Source organism: Triticum urartu, chromosome 7A (assembly GCF_056163025.1).
Source record: "Triticum urartu cultivar PI428250 chromosome 7A, HENAU_Tu73, whole genome shotgun sequence".
NCBI lineage: Eukaryota > Viridiplantae > Streptophyta > Magnoliopsida > Poales > Poaceae > Triticum > Triticum urartu.
In genome coordinates this window covers 336,521,116-336,541,373 of record NC_141879.1, presented here as the reverse complement: position 1 = coordinate 336,541,373, position 20,258 = coordinate 336,521,116, and the positions used below count along the sequence as shown (strand labels likewise).

Genomic DNA, 20,258 nt, shown 5'->3' with positions numbered 1-20,258 from the left:
GATGATACCCCGATCGAAGATTGATATTGGAGAATACCTTGGATCCAACTAGTTGATCAAATAAATCATTAATCATCGGCAGAGGGTACTTGTTCTTGATGGTCACATCGTTCAATGAACGATAATCCACAACCATTCTCAGGGTTCCATCCTTCTTCTCTACCAAAAGAACTAGGGCTCCCCAAGGTGACGAGCTTGGCTAAATATATCCCTTCTCCAATAGCTCATTAATTTGCTTCTTGATCTCTTCCAAATCGTTCAGGGGCATCCGATAAGGTCTCTTGGATATTGGGGCTGTGCTGGGCAATAACTCAATCAAAAACTCAATATCTCTATCCGGTGGCATTCCTGGTAATTCTTCTGGACATACATCGGGAAAATCTTACACTACAGGCACTTCCTCCTGAACAACTTCCGTGAGGGAATTCACCTGATTCTTCATCGGTGTGCGTCTAGATACATACTTGATCCTCTTCTGCTCCGGGGTGGTGAGCAAAATTGTCTTGCGGGCACAGTCGATGTTTCCTTCAAACTTGGTCAACTAGTGATGAAGATATGTACCTAGGGTAGGGTCATAGGCCTGACCTAGACACCCTCCCCTAGGACGTCACCCTAAAACCAGAAGCATTCGAAGAGGAGTCATCGTCCACTCGACCATGAGGACTTCCACTCGGAAGACTTGAAGTCACTCGACAGTGGAAACTGTCACTCGACCACCAGAAGGTCTACAGTCGCTCTGAAGTACAACGGTCGGACATCACCTCGTAGCTTTAATAGTCATTACGTCTCTTTATTTACTAGCGTTACCAATAACGTCTCTTCTTTAATGTACCTTAAACCCTTTGTAACGTGGGCCGGCTGGGGTCCTGGTGCACTCTATATAAGCCACCCCCCTCCACAAGCACAAGGGTTCGCATCTTTTGTAAACTCATACACACATATAATCCAGTCGGCCACCTTAGGGCACCGAGACGTAGGGTTGTTACTTCTTCCGAGAAGGGCCTGAACTCGTAAAACTTGTGTGTACAACTTCTCCATATCTATGATCTTGCCTCCTCATACCTACCCCCCATTCTACTGTCAGTCTTACATCCACGACAGTTGGCGCCCACCGTGGGGCAGGTGTCTTAGCAGTTTATTGGAGAAGTTGCGATCTTTCCGATTCCCATTGATGACCCACAAGTAAAGGGGATCTATCATAGTCCTATCGATAAGTAAGAGTGTCGAACCCAACGAGGAGCAGAAGGAAATGATAAGCGGTTTTCAGCAAGGTATTCTCTGCAAGCACTAAAATAATAGGTAACAGATAGTTTTGTGATAGGATAATTTGTAACGAGTAACAAGTAACAAAAGTAAATAAAGTGCAGCAAGGTGGCCCAATCCTTTTTGTAGCAAAGGACAAGCCTGGACAAACTCTTATATGATGTCACTAGTAGAAAAAGGACCTAATGTGAGACAAATTAGTGCCGGTTTGATTTTAGCCCGGTACTAATGGTACCATTAGTGCCGGTTCGAACGGCTATGCATTAATGCCGGTTCATGTTGAACCTTTAGTACCGGTTCGTGCCACGAACCGGTACTAAAGGGGTGATGGCAGGTTGGCGTCAGGCCGGGGCCCCACGATCACCTTTAGTACCGGTTCGTGTCACAAACCGGTACTAAAGGGCTAACCTTTAGTACCGGTTTGTGCCACGAACCGGTACTAAAGGGGTCTGACCTATAGTACCGGTTTGTGACACAAACCGGCACTATAGGGCAATTTTCAAACTCTACCCCCCCCCCCCCCCCGTGTGTCGCCATTTCAGTTCTGAAAAAATCAAAAGAAAATGATAAAAACTTCAAAAAATAAAAATCCTTCGAGAGGTAGTTATACTACTACATCTACTAGTTAGGAAAATTTGAAAACTTAAATTTGGACATGTTTTGCAAAAAGTGTAGGGAAAATGTAAAACGGCTATAACTTTTGCATACGATGTCGGAAAAAAACGTATAATATAACAAAAAATTCAGCACGAAAATCCGCATCCGATGGAGACTGCCTACGGCCTGTTTGCAATTTTTTAGAATCCTCAAATTCCAAAAGGAAAAAAAGATATGCTCAAATTTCAGTTTTTAAAAAAATTGGTTAAATCTGGTCAAACTACTTATTCAAGAAGTATTAATGTTACTACATAATTATTCAAGAATATTAGTGTTACTAAATAATTATTTCAATTTTTTAAATTTTGGTCAAATCTGGTCAAACTATGGTCAAACTGTGGTCAAACTTATTCAAGAAATATTAGTGTTACTAAATAATTACTGTTTTTTAGAATAATAGTTTCAAACTCAAACGGTTAAACGTGTGACCTAATGCTCAAGCTAAACTGCTGAGGGTTAATAGGATTGACAGCTTACATTTGTCAGGAAAACAACAAGTGCAGACTTGGAATGTAGGGGGAATAGAACTCCGAAGTTAAGCGTGCTCAGGCTGGGGGAGTGAGAGGATGGGTGACCAGCCGGGAAGTCAGACGATTTGGAATGAGTGATCCACACTTGAGCAGTTAAGAGAGGTGATTAGAGACTAAATCATCAAATAATTCAGAAAAATTAAAAATCAAAAAAAACCAAAAAAATTCCAAAATTTTCAAAAAAAATCAAAAAAAAACCTTTAGTACCGGTTGGTAACACTAGCCGGTACTAAAGGTCCCCCATACCAGGGCGCGAGCTCACGCCACGTGGTGGCACTTTAGCGCCAGTTCGTGCCGAACCGGTACTAAAGGGGGGGGGCTTTAGTGCGCACCCTTTAGTGCCGGTTATGGAACCGACACTAAAGGCCCTTACGAACCGGCGCTAAAGCTCCGTTTTCTACTAGTGTGTAAAGCGCTCCCGAGGACACATGGGAATATCGTCAAGCTAGTTTTCATCACATTCCTATGATTCGCGTTCGGTACTTTGATAATTTGGTATGTGGGTGGACTGGTGCTTGGGTGATGTCCTTACTTGGACAAGCATCCCACTTATGATTACCCACTATTACAAGCATCCGCAACTACAACAAAAGTATTAAGGTAAACCTAACCATAGCATGAAACATATGGATCCAAATCAGCCCCTTACGGAGCAACGCATAAACTAGGGTTTAAGCTTCTGTCACTCTAGCAACCCATCATCTACTTATTACTTCCCAATGCCTTCCTCTAGGCCCAAATAATGGTGAAGTGTCATGTAGTCGACGTTCACATAACACTACTAGAGGAGAGACAACATACATCTCATCAAAATATCAAACGAATACCAAATTCACATGACTACTAATAGCAAGACTTCTCCCACGTCCTCAGGAACAAAAGTAACTACTCACAAAGCATATTCATGTTCATAATCAGAGGGGTATTAATATGCATATAGAATCTGAACATATGATCTTCCACCAAATAAACCAACTAGCATCAACTACAAGGAGTAATTAACACTACTAGCAACCCATAGGTACCAATCCCGGACTTGGAGACAAGAACTGGATACAAGAGATGAACTAGGATTTTGAGAGGAGATGGTGCTGGTGAAGACGTTGATGGAGATTGCCCTCTCCCGATGAGAGGAGCGTTGGTGATGACGATGGCGATGATTTTCCCCTCCCGGAGGGAAGTTTCCCCGGCAGAACAGCTCTGCCAGAGCCCTAAATTGGTTCCGCCAAGGTTCCGCCTCGTGGCGGCGGAGTCTAGTCCAGGAAAATGTCTTATGATTTTTTCCTCATCTAAAGACTCCATATAGCAGAAGATGGCCATCGGACGGCCACCAGGGGGCCCACGAGGTAGGGGGCGCGCCTAGGGGGTAGGGCGCGCCCCCACCCTCATGGGCAGGGTGTGGCCCCCCTGGTGAAATTCTTGAGCTCAATATTTATTATATATATTCTGAAATTGACTTCCGTGAAGTTTCAGGACTTTTGGAGCTGTGCAGAATAGGTCTCTAATATTTGCTCCTTTTCCAGCCCAGAATCCCAGCTGCCGGCATTCTCCCTCTTTATGTAAACCTTGTAAAATAAGAGAGAATAGGCATAAGTATTGTCACATAATGTGTAATAATAGCCCATAATGCAATAAATATTGATATAAAAGCATGATGCAAAATGGACGTATCAACTCCCCCAAGCTTAGACCTCGCTTGTCCTTAAGCGAAAGCCGAAATCGAAAAATATGTCAACATGTTTAGAGATAGAGGTGTCGATAAAAAATAAAATACAGACATGAGGGCATCATGATCATTCTTAGAACAACAACTTATATAAATCTTGTCATATGATCTCTTATGCTAGAGTAATAATTTCAATCACAATTTCAAGTATGAATCATAAACTTCATTGAAAACTAACAAACTATAATCTCGGTCTTTGGAGAAATTGCAATTTATCATAACATAGGAAAGAGTCAATATAAGAGCTTTTCAGCAAGTCCACATACTCAACTATCATATAGTCTTTCACAATTGCTAACACTCACGCAATACTTATGGGTATGGAGTTTTAGTCGGACACAGAGAAAGATAGGGGCTTATAATTTTGCCTCCCAACGTTTTACCTCAAGGGTAATATCAACAATAATAGTTCATGAAAACTCACATCCAATTAGCCATATGTACCAGGATCTTTCCAACATGTTGTGCTTGCCAAAAGATAAAATGTAAAAAGGAAGGGTGAAGAACACCATGACTCTTATGCAAGGTAGAAGATAAAAGTAAAAGATAGGCCCTTCACAGAGGGAAGCAGAGGTTGTCATGCGCTTTTATGGTTGGATGCACAAAATCTTAATGTGAAAGAACGTCACTTTATATTTCCACTTGTGACATGGACCTTTACTATGTAGTTTATCGCTTTTATTTTCTTCCATATCACATGATCGTATAAAGCTTATTTTTCTCCCACACTAATAAGTCATACATATTTAGAGAGCAATTTTTATTGCTTGCACCGATGACAACTTACTTGGAGGATCTTACTCAATCCATAGGTAGGTATGGTGGACTCTCATGGCAAAACTGGTTTAAGGGTGTTTGGAAGCACAAGTAGTATCTCTACTTGGTGCAAAGAATTTGGCTAGTATGAGGGGGAAAGGCAAGCTCAACCATGTTGGATAATCCATGACAATATAATTTATCTTAGATGTAAGAAAACATAACCCATTACGTTGTCTTCCTTGTCCAACGTCAACTCTTTAGCATGTCATACTTTAATGAGTGCTCACAATCATAAAAGATGTCCAAGATAGTATATTTATATGTGAAGACCTCTCTTGCTTTATTACTTCTTATTAATTGCAACGATGACCAAAACTATGTTTGTCAACTCTCAACAATTTTTATTCGTCATACTCTTTCTATGTGAGCTCATTACTCTCCATAAGATCCATATGATCTCTTTTATTTGTTTTTATTCTTTTTCTCTTTTCTTTTATTCACTCAAGATCATGGCAAAATAATCAAGCCCTTGACTCAACACTAATCTTTATTATATATATAGCTCACGGACTCGATTACATAGAAGGATCATAAAGCAAAACTCACAACTAGATCATACTAAAAAGCTTTATGCTACTAGATCAAGATATTATCAAAAGGATCGAACTAAGAAAAACGGTAAAGATAAAAGTGATGGTGATACGATACCGGGGCACTCCCCCAAGCTTGGCAGTTGCCAAGAGGAGTGCCCATACCAGACACTCAATTCTTCTTTGTTGGTGGTGTAACATCCCAAGACCGGAGCTTCAGATGCCTTCCAGGGTTTCCGGGTTCCGTCGTGGGATTTGTATGGTTCATTGCATTCGTCTTTGCATCGTGTGCATTGCATCATGTCATTATCCCATCATGTCATTTCTTTTTCTTAACTCAACCAAATAAAATCGGATGGATCTTCGGTCCATTTAAATCGAGGGATATTCACATGGTGAAATTCTCTTTATAACATATCTCCCAATATGTTTAGGGAGCTATATAAAATATTCCATTTATTTGGAATTCACCTTAACACACTTTCATATTAAATCCCTTGGTCTTTTCTTCTTCAAGTGTTGACTCTCTAACCTTGCCATTTGTCCTTTCATCATTTTCCGGAGCTCCACCAAAAATCCAAACATTTTTGGACACTGCTAAATCCAAGTTCTAGTTCAAACCCATTTGAATTAAATTCAAATGATTTCGAATTTACATCCTTCAATCTTGGCCTTTTCTATTTTTCTCGGAACAACTCATTTTTTATGAGTCCAGGAAAAATTATCTGCTTGCTCAATTTTTCCCTAATCCTCTCTTTCTTTTTCTTCATTCTAATTGTTTTTTCTGTTAAAAGAGTATTAGAGGGAGAGAGAAGAGAGCCAGCCCAGCCGACCTCTAAGGCCCATCTTGCGGCCCATCTTACCTACCTAACCCTAAACCTCTCCCTGGCCCAGCCCCCATCTCCTCACGATCTCCCTCTCCCTCGATTCATTCCCAGCGCCGCGAGACCAAGCGCTGCCCGATCCAATCTGCTCGATCCCATATCGCTCCTCTGCCCGATCCCCTGGCATCTCCCTCGCCTCCCTCCAGCGCCGTCTCTCACGCACGCTCCACGCCAGGCAGCGCCTTGCTCGATCCCCTCCACCCGAGCGCCACCTTCGCCCGACCCAACTCCCTCTCATTGCACCCTCGCCGCCGCGCATCCCTGCCCCGCCTCCTTCTCCCTCCAGCGCCGGCACGCCCGCAGTGGCCATGGATCCCGCAGAACCAGGCCGCGACCACCAGACCTTCCCCTGCGCGACCCGTCCGGTCACCGCCCGCTCCGGTGACCCATCGCCACCCGTCGTCGTCGGCGACCACTAGGAGGCTGCCGCCTTGCACCGCTCCTCTCCCTCGCGTCCTTGTCATGCTCCCGCGCGCTGCCCGACGACCTTGCTACTTCGCTGGAGAGCTCAGCCGCGCCAAGTCCTCGCCGGCCTTTCCTTGTGCGCACTATCGCCTTCCTGCAGCTGCAAGCGCCGTCCCGAAGTTCTCTGCATCGAGCAGGTCCAGGAGTGTAGCAAGGACGCCCGCATCGACCGCACCTAGGGCTGCCTCCTCGCCCTCGCTGTTCGTACGTGGGCCACGCGGCCTGCTGTCAGCCTCGCCAAGACCGAGCGCTGCCAGCTCCTGTTGACCGCCTCAAGATCATGGCCGCAACTGAGGCCACTGTTCTGCTATGTTTTGGACACGCCAAGATCCGAGGCCTTGTTGGTGTTGCTTCGTTCTGGATGTACCATCCTTTCTGACAAGTGTACGACTACACTCGGTGATGCGACAAGCCCCGACAACGTGTACATCTACTCCATCAGGACTGGACCGACAAGTACCGTGGCACCGAAGACCTTTGATGCGTCAAGTCCCTTTTCGAAAGTGTACTACTACCGCCGCCTTCGGAATCGCTAAGAACGACAAGTACCTTGATGCCCGATGCACAGAACAACTACCGTCGTCGACGACCTGAGTACCACTACCGTCGACCCTCGAAGACCCCGTGGACGTCAAGTTCCATGTCGCGACCCCGAACATCTATGGACGCGTACGACTACCGTTGCCCGAAGAACCCCGAGTCACAAGCGCCGTGAACAACTACCGTCGTGAGTACCTCTACCGTTGTCGTGTACCCCTACTTCCGCTACCGTCATGAGAACAACTACTTCCTCTACGAACTTGAACCGCTCGAGAATGCTCCCTTGGAAGGTATAACCACCGAGACGACGGTCGTGAACGATGTCGAGTGATGTATGAGATGCTCGTGGTTGCACCATGTCCGAGTTGTTCCTTGCGAGCTCCTCGCTGCCTTGCCGTCGACATGTGGGAACCCGGCATTCGGGAGCACCCCATCATCTTGCATGTCACACTCACACCAACTTCCTTTTGCACTGGTATCCCCGTGGGCTACCGGATAACCGATATGTTGTCGTGGCATCATTTTCAGATTCGTCGCCGTGGCACCTTTTCGTTTCCGCCACGTGGCAAAATGCTTCATAATGCTCTTGTCAACTTTTAATAAACATTGCATAAACTTGTTCATGTCATCCGCATCATGATAACAACAATTAAAATGTTTAAAATTGTTGTTTGCATTAAATTACTAATGCATATGGGGATTTACCGGGTTTGTTTTTTATTATACCCGGCCCCATTTAAATTGTTTAGATGGTATAGTTTTGTTATGTATCATCTCTTGACATGCTTAACAACATTTAATTTTGTTGAGTACCTAAACGAGAGAGAACTAAATAATTGATGAGGTGCTTCGTCAATATGCAACTCGTTGCATATTGAGCCCCACTTAACTTGTAGAGTTGTTTGTGCACTTTGCCATGGCATGCCTCTTTAAACCGGACATTCATCATACTTGGTTGTGCATCATGCCATGTTTATGTGGTGGTTGTTTACTATGTTGTTTGCTTCTTTCCGATGTTGCTTCTTCAGGTTAGTTCCGTTAACGTCGCGTTTGTGAGGGATCCGTTCGACTACGTCCGTTTGTCTTCTTCATGGACTCGTTCTTCTTCCTTGCGGATTTCAGGTAAGATGACCATATCCTTGAAATAACTTCTATCTTTGCTTGCTAGTTGCTCGCTCTTTTGCTATGCCTATGCTGCGATACCTACCACTTGTTTATCATGCCTCCCATATTGTTAAGCCAAGCCTCTAACCCACCCTGTCCTAGCAAACCGTGGTTTGGCTATGTTACCGCTTTGCTCAGCCCCTCTTATAGCGTGTTAGTTGCAGGTGAAGATGAAGTTTGTTCCTTGTTGGAACATGGAGATGTTGTTCCTTGTTGGAACATGTTTACTTGTTGGGATATCACAATATCTCTTATTTAATTAATGCATCTATATACTTGGTAAAGGGTGGAAGGCTCGGCCTTATGCCTGGTGTTTTGTTCCACTCTTGCCGCCCTAGTTTCCGTCATATCGGTGTTATGTTCCCGGTTTTTTGCGTTCCTTACGCGGTTGGGTTATAATGGGAACCTCTTGACAGTTCGCCTTGAATAAAACTCCTCCAGCAAGGCCCAACATTGGTTTTACCATTCGCCACCTAGCCTTTTCTTTCCCTTGGGTTCTGCAGACTCAAGGGTCATCTTTATTTAAACCCCGGGCCAGTGCTCCTCTGAGTGTTGGTCCAACCTGTCAGCTGCCGGTGGCCACCAGGGGCAACTCTGGGTTGGCCTATCGGAACCTTGGACAATCCGGTGTGCCCTGAGAAAGAGATATGTGCAGCTCCTATCGAGATTTGTCGGCACATTCGGGTGGCTTTGCTGGTCTTGTTTTACCATTGTCGAAATGTCTTGTAACCGGGATTCCGAGTCTGATCGGGTCTTCCCGCTAGAAGGAATATCCTTCGTTGACCGTGAGAGCTTGTGATGGGCTAAGTTGGGACACCCCTGCAGGGATTTGAGCTTTCGAAAGCCGTGCCCGCGGTTATGGGCAGATGGGAATTTGTTAATGTCCGGTTGTAGAAAACCTGAAGTTGATCTTAATTAAAATACATCAACCGCGTGTGTAACCGTGATGGTCTCTTTCCGGCGGGGTCCGGGAAGTGAACACGGTGTTGGAGTTATGCTTGACGTAGGTCGTTCTAGGATCACTTCTAGATCATAAATTTCTCGAACGTGCTTTGCCTTCTCTTCTCGCTCTCTTTTGCGTATATGTTAGCCATCATATATGCTAGTCGCTTTGCTGCAGCTCCACCTCATACCTTTACCTTTACCCATAAGCTTAAATAGTCTTGATCGCGAGGGTGTGAGATTGCTGAGTCCCCGTGACTCACAGATACTTCCAAAACCAGCTTGCAGGTGCCGTTGAACCGTGCATATGACGCAACCAAGCTCAAGGAGAAGCTCGATGAAGATCTTGTCCTTTATGTTGTTCCGTTTTTCTAGTTGATCAGTAGTGGAGCCCAGTTGGGGTCGATCGGGGATCTGTGTAGCATTTGGGGTAGTCTTCTTTTATTTTGGGTTCCGTAGTCGGACCTTGATTGTATCTGGTTGATGTAATGCTTTATTCATGTATTGTGTGAAGTGGCGATTGTAAGCCAACTATGTATCTCTTTCCCTTATGTATTACATGGGCTGTGTGAAGATTACCTCACTTGCGACATTGCTTTCAATGCGATTATGCCTCTAAGTCGTGCTTCGACACGTGGGAGATATAGCCACATCGAGGGCGTTACAAGTTGGTAATCAGAGCCTTCCCCGACCTTAGGATCTCCCTGCTTGATCGAATAGCTGGCGTTACTGAGTCTAGAAATGTTTTGAGTCATTTAGGAATTATATATATCGGAGAGTTAGGACTTCTTTTTACTCCCCAGTCCCTTCATCGCTCTGGTGAGGCATCCTGACGTAGAGTTTTGACTCTTCTCTTCTAAAATTTCACTAAAAAAATTTAGGATCACGCGGGTATCTTGGAATCGTTCCGATGGTTTTGTGACGAGAACATTGTTCTTGGTGCCTCCTGACATTTAGGGGTTGTGGCAGTGTCCCTGGGAGTTGAGCTCCGAGGTGTTGTCATCACAATTTTATCGTTGCAGTTCTGGAATACCTGAGTTTAGTTTCGCCGACATCGAAAATCTCTTTTATGCAGTTGTTGGTGAGATAACCTCGACACCACCCAGTACTGGGGCAGGAGTTCGGGAGTATTGCCATAACTCGTATAACGGATGCTTTTCGAAGGTTGAGGTAGATGATTTCCGAAGGTTTCTTGGTTATGTGTTGAAGGATGGATATAGCTGGATGTAGGATTTGCTAGTTTTGGGTGAGATGTTATGCTTCCCATGTATCCCCAACACCTGATTGCATAACCGGAAAGTTTCGGGAGTTTATAAGTGGGAAGTCAAGTAGCTCTTAGGATATCTTTCTGACAGATGTATGATATGAAATTGGGGTTCGACGTCTAGTGGTCCGCCTATTCACGGTCGGTTTTACAGTGGTCTCATTGTGTCTTAAAGAGTCCTTGGCTATGCCGACTCGAGGACGCTTCGTATGTCATGTGCACTGCCTTGTACATGATGGTGTTGTACAATCGAGCCCGTGTAGGCCCCACCACGAAAACTTCAGACGAAATCTCTATCATATGTTTGTTCTGGCTTATTTTGAAAGCCAATCCTTTGTTTTGTTTTGAGTTGTGGTATTCGAGTTGCTTCAGAGACAAATGTGGATTCCATCCCTTTTCTAAGCGGTGTTCTCATATTTGTATGTGAATACTAATCCTTCATGATCATCAAGATTGCCATGTCAATCCTTTTTAACCGGTGTACTTCTCTTCAAGTGGATCCGATCATTGCAACATCCGCAAGATCAAGTATCAGTTCTTCTCAACGGTGTTTGTTTCATCCGTCCCCAAGTTGTCTTTGTTTTCCCGCCCACCCACCCTTTTTATTCAAGGAATCCGATGTCTTAATCAAGTATCCTTTATTGTGAAGCCTCTTCTTTATTTTCAATCAATGTTCTTATCCGGTGATTCTCATGGTCATTCTAACGGGGCCTCAAGTTCATCATTCTTCTTTTTTTTCTCCGGTGGTTTCAAGTCAAGCTTTGTTGATCATATCTTTTCCTCGTTTCAATGCTTACTTATGCCGGTGCACCTCTTAATCTTCCCCGCTTGCCATTCAATTGTTCCGGAGTGTTCAAGATATCTCGAAAGATTCGTGTTTCCACTCTGCTTTCGTAATCCTTTCAAGCTCTTTCGAGGTTGTTATCTCATTCTAGCCATTTAATCTTACCGGTGCATTCTCTCTTTTAAATCTTTCTACGGTGTTTCTTTTGAGTGGGCCCTAACCCACAGGTCTTTTCCCAGGATCTTACCTGACTCTTCTAATTTTTCCAAGAGTTACTCCCAAATTCTTTTCAAAGTTTGACGTAAGAATGATTTGTCTTCAGTCAAATGTCTTTCTCCAAGATCTTTCAAATTATTTTCATCGTTGGTTCAACCTTTTTTTTATTCTTCATTCCGGAGTGCCTCAATAATTCATGGTGATGTATCTCATCGTCATTCTCAGATTTTGAAGACCGAAGAAGAGTTTATTTTAAATCTTGCCCCATTCTCTGCCATCCTCCCACAATTATTTTGGTTTGTGAGAATTTTTTTTCACCTATCCGGAGCAATTCAAGATTCTTTTCAGTTTGTTTCTCTAGAGCCCATCATCTCAGAATTTATTCATTCTCAGCTTTCAGTTATCATTCTCCAATCTTACTGGTGCTTCGTTCAAGTGATCTCTAATCGGCTCGTGATCTCTTCGTTCTCATGTATCAAAATCCCCTCAAGTATCATCATTCATTCTCTAATTCTTCCAGGTGTTTCTTTATCTTTTCTTCAATCATTTTCAATTCTTTCGGTGGTTCGTGCGAGATTCCTTTAATTTCGTTATCATATCTATTCATTCGTTGTTTCAACCCTTCCGGTGGACCGTCCAAGACCTTTCCAAGGTTGCACAATATCTATCTTAATCTTTTCTTCAAGAATAAGTAATATGTATAATCCGTTGCTTGCCATCAATCTAATTTGGTGAAGGATACGCATAACGTAATTCTTATTCTTGTTCATCCAAGTGATTAATTCCTTATTCCGGAGGCTCATCAAGCTCTCGGTTTTCAATTGTTTCATTTTTTTCTTTCCCGGAGTTCCAAGCTCTAATTATCACGGAGATCCATCTAAATCATTGCAAGGATTCACCTTGTGTTTTCAATTTCTCTTTCTTTTCATTCCTTTGTTTACCGGAGTTCTTCATGGAGGCTCGACATGGTGATTCATCAAGGATTTAATTCCTTCTCGAAGTTTTCATCGAGATTCATTTCTAGGGAGCTCAAGTTTTCTTCATCTTACTATCCGGAGTGCAATTCTTTCACGCATATCTTTTGAGGTGGTGCTATGTCATTCTTGATGTAATGCTTTCTTCATGTATTGTGTGAAGTGGCGATTGTAAGCCAACTATGTATCTCTTTCCCTTATGTATTACATGGGTTGTGTGAAGATTACCTCACTTGCGACATTGCTTTCAATGCGATTATGCCTCTAAGTCGTGCTTCGACACGTGGGAGATATAGCCGCATCGAGGGCGTTATAGGTGGAGAGGGTGATGGTTTTGTTGATGGCGTAGGCTTGTCGTCCTTATTCCAAGGCATAGGCTCACCATCATAGAAGGATGATCGAGTCTCCTGAAACCTCAAATCTGCAGGCAAACTCATCCTCTTGAATCTATATTCATACTCACAGTTTTGATTTTGCAGGTCATAGATCTGGGCTTGGAGGAACTCGATTTTCTCATGAAGCTTGAAGATGGCCTCCCCAATGTGCTTGACGTCCAACTTGTGGTTGTTGGTGAACTCCGTGATCATAATGTGATTGGAATCGATTCCACGCTCCACCATCTCCCGACACTTGAAAACTTCTTGCTCCAATGCCTCGAGCCTTGCCTCCATACTTCCGGTCTTCCTTGGTCCCTCAGCATCGCGGATGTGCAACAACCCCTCATGCATCTCAATGGTTTGAGGGTGTTGCAGCACCTCCGCGAGGTAGGGGTTGATGACCTTCTCGAAGAACTGGTCCTTGGGGGGCACTTGAAGACGACATGACGACCTGGATCTATCAGAAAAACAGCTCGAAATAAATATAGGAGATTTTTGGGTGATACAGGAGTCAAAACCTTCGGGAGGTTATATAATGAATTTTTACCGACCAAAATACGTGTCGTGTAAGAAAACGGAGTCCGGAGAGCACACGAGGTGCCCACGAGGTAGGGGGCGCGCCTAGGGGGGTAGGGCGCGCCCTCCACCCTCGTGGAGCCCTCGTGTCCTTCCCGGACTGCTTCTTATTTTTCTAAATATTCCAAAACGAAGAAATATTGCCATTAGAACTATTTTGGAGTCGGTTTACTTACCGTACCACATACCTATTCCTTTTCGAAGTCTGAAACGTTCCGGAAAGTGTCCCTTATGTATTCCTCCGGGGTTACGGTTTCAATAACATTGGTTTCAACATTTATAGGATTACCTGAGATATAATGTTTAATTCTTTGACCGTTCACCACCTTCGGATTTGTGCCTTCGAAGTTGTTGATTTTTATGGCACCGGAACGATAGACCTCCTCGATAACGTAAGGACCTTCCCATTTAGATAGAAGTTTTCCTGCGAAAAATCTTAAACGAGAGTTGTATAGCAACACATAATCACCTACATTAAACTCACGCTTTTGTATTCTTTTGTCATGCCATCTTTTAACTTTTTCTTTTAATAGTTTGGCATTCTCATAGGCTTAGGTTCTCCATTCATCAAGTGAGCTAATGTCAAATAACCTCTTCTCACCGGCAAGTTTGAAATCATAATTGAGCTCTTTAATAGCCCTGTAAGCCTTATGTTCTAGTTCGAGAGGTAAGTGACATGCTTTTCCATAAACCAGTTTATACGGAGACATACCCATAGGATTTTTATATGCAGTTCTATAAGCCCATAATGCATCATCAAGTTTCTTGGACCAATTCTTTCTAGACCTATTAACAGTCTTTTGCAAAATTAATTTGAGTTCTCTGTTGCTCAATTCTACTTGACCACTAGACTGTGGGTGATAAGGAGAAGCAATTCTATGATTAACATCATATTTAGCAAGCATTTTACAGAAAGCACCATGAATAAAATGTGAACCACCATCAGTCATTAAATATCTAGGGACTTCAAACCTCGGAAAAATAACTTCTTTAAGCATTTTAATAGAGGTGTTATGATCAGCACTACTAGTTGGAATAGCTTCTACCCACTTAGTAACGTAATCAACAGCAACTAAAATATGTATATACCCATTAGATGCAGGAAAAGGTCCCATATAATCAAAGCCCCAAACATCAAATGGTTCAATAACAAGTGAATAATTCTTAGGCATTTCTTTACTTCTACTAATATTACCAATTCTTTGACATTCATCACAAGACAAGACAAACTTACGGGCATCCTTGAAGAGAGTAGGGCAATAAAAACCAGATTGCAATACCTTGTGTGCAGTTCTATCCAGCATGGTGTCCTCCATAAGCCTCAGAGTGACACTTGCGTAGGATCTGTTCCTGTTCATGCTCAGGTACACAATGTCTAATAACACCATCTACTCCTTTATAAAGATGTGGGTCATCCCAAAAGTAATGTCTCAAATCATAAAAGAACTTTTTCTTTTGCTGGTATGTGAAACTAGGTGGTATAAATTTAGCAACAATGTAATTATCATAATCAGCATACCATGGAGCAGTATGAGAAGCATTTATGACATTTAATTGTTCATCAGGAAAGCTACCATCAATAGGTAGTGGGTCATCAAGAACATTTTGTAGCCTAGACAAGTTGTCTGCAATGGGGTTCTCAGCTCCCTTTCTATCAATAATATGCAAATCAAATTCTTGTAGCAAGAGAACCCATCTAATAAGTCTAGGTTTAGCATCTTTCTTTTCCATAAGATATTTAATAGCAGAATGATCACTGTGAATAGTTACTTTAGAATCAACAATATAAGGTCTGAACTTATCACAAGCAAATACAACTGCTAAGAATTCTTTTTCAGTAGTAGCATAATTTTTCCGAGCATTGTCTAGAGTTTTACTAGCATATTGAATAACATTTAATTTCTTATCAACTCTTTGCCCTAGAACAGCACCTACAGCATAATCACTAGCATCACACATAATTTCAAAAGGTAAATTCCAATCAGGTGGTTGAACAATAGGTGCAGAGATTAATGCTTTCTTAAGTATTTCAAATGCTTCTACGCAACATCATCAAAAACAAATGGTATATCTTTTTGTAATAAATTAGTCAGGGGCCGAGAAATTTTTGAGAAGTCCTTAATGAACCTCCTATAAAAACTGAGATGACCAAGGAAACTTCTAATACCTTTGATGTCCTTGGGACATGGCATCTTTTCAATAGCATCAACCTTGGCTTTATCAACCTCAATACCTCTTTCACAAACTTTATACCCCAAGAAAATACCTTCATTAACCATAAAGTGGCACTTTTCCCAATTCAAGACAAGATTAGTTTCTTCACATCTCTCCAAAACTCGATCAAGGTTGCTTAAGCAATCATCAAAAGAGGATCCATAGACGGAAAAATCGTCCATGAAAACCTCACAAATCTTTTTACAAAAGTCAGAGAATATACCCATCATGCATCTTTGAAAGGTAGCAGGTGCATTACATAAACCAAAAGGCATACGTCTATAAGCAAAAGTACCAAAAGGGCAAGTAAAAGTAGTCTTTGATTGATCATTGGCTGACACAGGTATTTGAGAGAAACCAGAATAACCATCTAGAAAGAAAAAATGAGTATGCTTGGATAATCTTTCTAGCATTTGATCGATAAAAGGTAAGGGGTAATGATCTTTTTAGTAGCTTTATTTAATTTGCGGAAATCAATTACCATCCTATAACCTGTAATAATTCTTTGCGGGATCAACTCATCTTTATCATTAGGAACGACAGTAATACCTCCCTTCTTAGGGACACAATGGACAGGACTTACCCACTGACTATCAGCAATGGGATAAATTAAACCTGCCTCAAGAAGCTTTAGTATTTCCTTTCTTACCACTTCCTTCATCTTAGGATTCTGCCGTCGTTGATGATCACGAACTGGTTTGGCATCTTCCTCCAAATTTATTTTGCGTTGACACAGAGTGGGACTAATGCCCTTAAGATCATCAAGAGTATATCCAATAGCAGTACGGTGCTTCTTCAGAGTTTTCAGTAATCTCTCTTCTTCATGCTATGAAAGGTTAGCACTAATAATAACATGATATATCTTCTTTTCATCAAGATAAGCATATTTAAGAATATCATGTAACGGTTTAAGCTCAAACACGGGATCACCCTTGGGTGGAGGAGGATCCCCTAGGATTTCAACAGGCAAATTGTGTTTCAGGATGGGTTCCTGTTTAAAGAATACTTCATTTATTTCCCTGCTTCCATTCATAAACATATCATTTTCATGGTCTAGCAAATATTGTTCTAAAGGATCACTAGGAGGTACGACAATAGAAGCAAGACCAATAATTTCATCTTTACTAGGCAATTCCTCTTCACGGTATTGTCTACGAAACTTAGAGAAATTAAATTCATGAGACATATCACCTAAACCAATAGTAACAACATCCTTTTTGCAATCTATCTTAGCATTAACTGTGTTCAAGAAGGGTCTACCAAAAATAATGGGACAAAAGCTATATTGTGGGGAGCCAAGAACAAGAAAATCAGTAGGATATTTAGTTTTCCCACACAAGATTTCAACATCTCTATCAATTCCAATTGGTGAAATAGTATCTATATTGGCAAGTTTAATTATGACATCAATATATTCTATCTCAACAAGTGCAATATCATGCATAGTTTCTTTGTAGAAGTCATGAGGTATAGCACTAGCACTAGCACCCATATCACATAAGCCATGATAACAATGATCTTCTATTTTAACAGAAATAACAGGCATGCCTACCAAAGATCTAGTTTTATCTTTAGCACTAGGTTTAGCAATTCTAGCAGTTTCATCACTGAAACAAATAACATGCCCATCAATATTATAAGACAAGAGATCTTTAAAAATAGCAATATTAGGTTCAACTTTAACTTGCTCATGAGGTGTATAAGTTCTAATATTACTTTTACGAACCATGGTTGAAGCTTTAGCATGATATTTTATCCTAACAGGAAAAGGTGGTTTCTCAACATAAATAGTAGGAACAATAGGATCATTATAAGTGACAGTCTTTTCTTCAACTTTAATTGGTGCAGCTACTTTTACTTCTATGGGAGGATGATATTTAAACCACTTCTCCCTAGGGAGATCAACATGAGTAGCAAAAGATTCACAGAAAGAAGCTACTATTTCAGAGTCAACTCCATATTTAGTGCTAAATTTACGAAAAACATCGGTATCCATAAAAGATTTAACACAATCAAACTTAGGTGTCATAACTGACTCCTTACCTTTGTCGAGGTCCCAATCTTCAGAGTTGCGTTTAATTCTTTCCAATAAATCCCATTTGAATTCAATAGTCTTCATCATAAAAGAGCCAGCACAAGAGGTATCGAGCATGGTGCGATTGTTATCAGAAAGCCGAGCGTATAAATTTTGAATAATCATTTCTCTTGAGAGCTCATGATTGAGGCATGAATATAACATTGATTTAAGTCTCCCCCAAGCTTGAGCGATTCTTTCTCCTTCGCGAGGCCAAAAATTATATATATAATTGCGATCACGATGAACAAGATGCATAGGATAAAACTTCTGATGAAATTCCAATTTCAATTGTTTGTAGTTCCATGACCCCGTATCATCACATAGCCTATACCATGTCAATGCATATTCCTTCAAAGATAAAGGAAACACCTTCTTAATAACATCTCCTGGTACACCTGCAAGCTTAAATAATCCACAAACTTCATCCACATATATTAGGTGCTCATCAGGATGCGTTGTTCCGTCTCCTGCAAAAGGATTAGCTAGCAGTTTTTCTATCATACCCGAAGGAATTTCAAAGAAGACATTTTTATTTTCAGTAGGTTCAGTAGGTTGAGGAGCAACTCTTTGCTCTACTGGTCAGGGTGAAGATACCCCGAACAAGCCCCTTATAGGATACCTTTTCCAGGTGGAGTTCTCATATTTCTATGTGAATACTAATCCTTCATGATAATCGAGATTGCCATGTCAATCCTTTTCAACCGGCGTGTTTCTCTTCAAGTGGATTCGATCATTTCTACATCCGCAAGATCAACTCAAAGTCTTCTCAATGTTATTTGCTTCATCCGTCCCAAGTTGCCTTTGTTTTACCCACCCTCCCACCCCTTTTTCTTCAAAGACTTAGATTTCTTAATCAAGTATCCTTTTATGGATGTGAAGTCTCCCCATTCTTTTCCGTCAATGTTCTTATCCGGTGATTCTCAGGAAGATACTAAGGGAGCTTCGAGTTCATCATTCTTCATTCTTTTCTTCTCCGGTGGATTCAATTCAAGCTTTCGGTGTTGATCATATCTCTTTCCTTATTTCAAATGCTTTCTCATGCCGGTGCACCTCTTAATCATTTACTTCTCGCTATTCATTTGTTCCGGAGTGCTAAAGATATCTCAAAAGGCTCGTCTTTTCATTCAAGATCCGTTCAACCTATTTTGAGGTTGTTATCTCATTCAAGCCATTTAATTCGATCGGTGCAATCTCTCTTAAGTTGTTCAATGGTGTTTCTCTTGAGTGGGCCCTAACCCACAGGTCTTTTCCTAGGATCTTACCTGACTCTTCTAATTTTCCCGGATCTTTTCAAATTCATTTCAAAGTTCGACGTAAGAATGATTTGTCATCAGTCATATGTATTTCTCCATGATCTTTCAAATTCTTGTCATCGTTGGCTCAACCTTTCTAATTTTCATTCCGGAGTGCCTCAAAAATTCTCAGTGGTGGTTCTCATCATCATTCTCAACATTTGAAGACCGAAGAAGAGTTTCTCTGCAATCATAGCCGTTCTCTTGAAGATTCTTGGTGCTAGCTTTATGCCATCCTCCCATAATTATTTTTTATTGTGAGAATTCTTTTCACCCATCCGGAGCATTTCATGAGTTGTTTCCATTTCTTTCCTCCGAAGGCCATCTTTTCAAATATTATTCATTCCATCTTTCAACTCTCGTTATCCAAATCTTACCGGTGCATCGTTCAACTATTCTCTAATCCGCTCGTGATCTCCTCGTTCTCATGTATCTAAATTCCATCAAGTATCATCATTTGTTTTCCAATTCCTCCCGGTGAATTGTGCCTTTGCTACTTTCATTTTCAATTCTTACGGTGGTTCATTCAAGATTTCTCTTCCTTCGTTATCATATTAATTCATTGTTTCAATCCTACCGGTGGTTCATTGAAGATTTTCCAAAGTTTGCGCTATATCTATCTTAATCCTTTCTACTAGAATAAGTAGTATGCCAAATCCGTTGCTTGTCATCAATCTAAATTGGTGAAGGATACGCATAACATAATTCTTATTCTTGTTTCATCCAAGCATAATAATTTCTTCTTTTTGGAGTGGTTCATCATATCACATTCTCGGTTCGAGATGCTTTATCTTTTTCTTCCGGAGTTCCAAGTTTCCACTTTATCTCATCACAAAGCTCCATCCAATCATTGCAAGGCTTCAATCTTATCCTTTTCATCGTTCACTTCCTTTTTATCATTCTTTTATTACCGAAGTTCTTCAGAAGGCTCAACATGATGGTTTGCAAGGATACTTTACATTCT

At 41.7% G+C, this 20,258-nt stretch overlaps 1 long non-coding RNA gene across 1 annotated transcript; it reads left to right on the top strand.

Moving 5' to 3' along the window:
- Nucleotides 1-6,461: 6,461 nt before the first annotated feature.
- LOC147959538 (uncharacterized) lies at nt 6,462-10,869 on the top strand. The gene is made up of 3 exons (XR_015612045.1): nt 6,462-7,704; nt 8,443-8,536; nt 9,802-10,869. It is a non-coding gene; the product is annotated as an uncharacterized LOC147959538 (long non-coding RNA).
- The last annotated feature ends 9,389 nt before the right edge of the window (nt 10,870-20,258 follow it).